Raw genomic sequence first — 787 nt, forward strand, 5'->3', positions numbered from 1 at the left:
GAAGAAGGTGAAATGATGGTATAATGCAGGAACTATTTAGAGAAAAAAAGCAAAATCTCTCCTCATACTATTTAACATTATCATGTCTTGTGGGAAAGGACATCCTGATGAGGTGTAGCAAAACCTCTCTACTCTTCTTCAAGTTTATTGAAATAATTAATTCAAGGTTGTAACAAGGACAGGGTATAGCTGAAATACACTCAAGTTCCTATTGCTTAACCATTATTCCTGTAAAACTCTACCAGGAGTGGGGTTTGAACCCACACAGACATACATTCATTCGATCTTAAGTCCAATGCCTTAACCACTTGGCCATCCTGGTGTGACCCAGCACAACAGGCATTCCTTTTCCTAGAAAGATCAGTGTATTTCAGTTTGTGCAGTACCACTACTTTTATACATTACCTCTGGAGTTTTCTAAAAGTCTCTGAAATAATTTTCAGTTGTCCTGATGTCTTGCAACATCTACTTTTCATGCCTTTCCTTTTGTCTATGCTTTTATTTTTCTCGGTATCACTTACATTTCCTGCTCTTTTTTTTAATACTATATTGCATTCACATTCCTAACTTACCTTTCAAGTCAGAACAGAAACCGAGCTTCAAGACCTAAGATTTGTTTTTTCAAATATATTTTTGTTGCATTTTCCTCTTTTTTTAATACACAAAGAAAATAAAACAGAAATCTATAAAGACAAGATACATAGACTGTCAGTTCAGAACAAGCATAATAAGATATACAGAACATATACCATCAGTGTTCAGTTATTATGCAGAACTGATTAACATT

At 34.3% G+C, this 787-nt stretch overlaps 1 non-coding gene across 1 annotated transcript; it reads right to left on the minus strand.

Annotated features, from left to right (window-relative positions):
- Window positions 1-239: 239 nt before the first annotated feature.
- On the minus strand, window positions 240-322 carry TRNAL-UAA. Its single transcript has one exon. It is a non-coding gene; the product is annotated as a tRNA-Leu (tRNA).
- Window positions 323-787: the final 465 nt, after the last annotated feature.

This window comes from Protopterus annectens, chromosome 1.part0 (assembly GCF_019279795.1).
Source record: "Protopterus annectens isolate FY-2018-M chromosome 1.part0, PAN1.0, whole genome shotgun sequence".
Taxonomy (NCBI): domain Eukaryota; kingdom Metazoa; phylum Chordata; order Ceratodontiformes; family Protopteridae; genus Protopterus; species Protopterus annectens.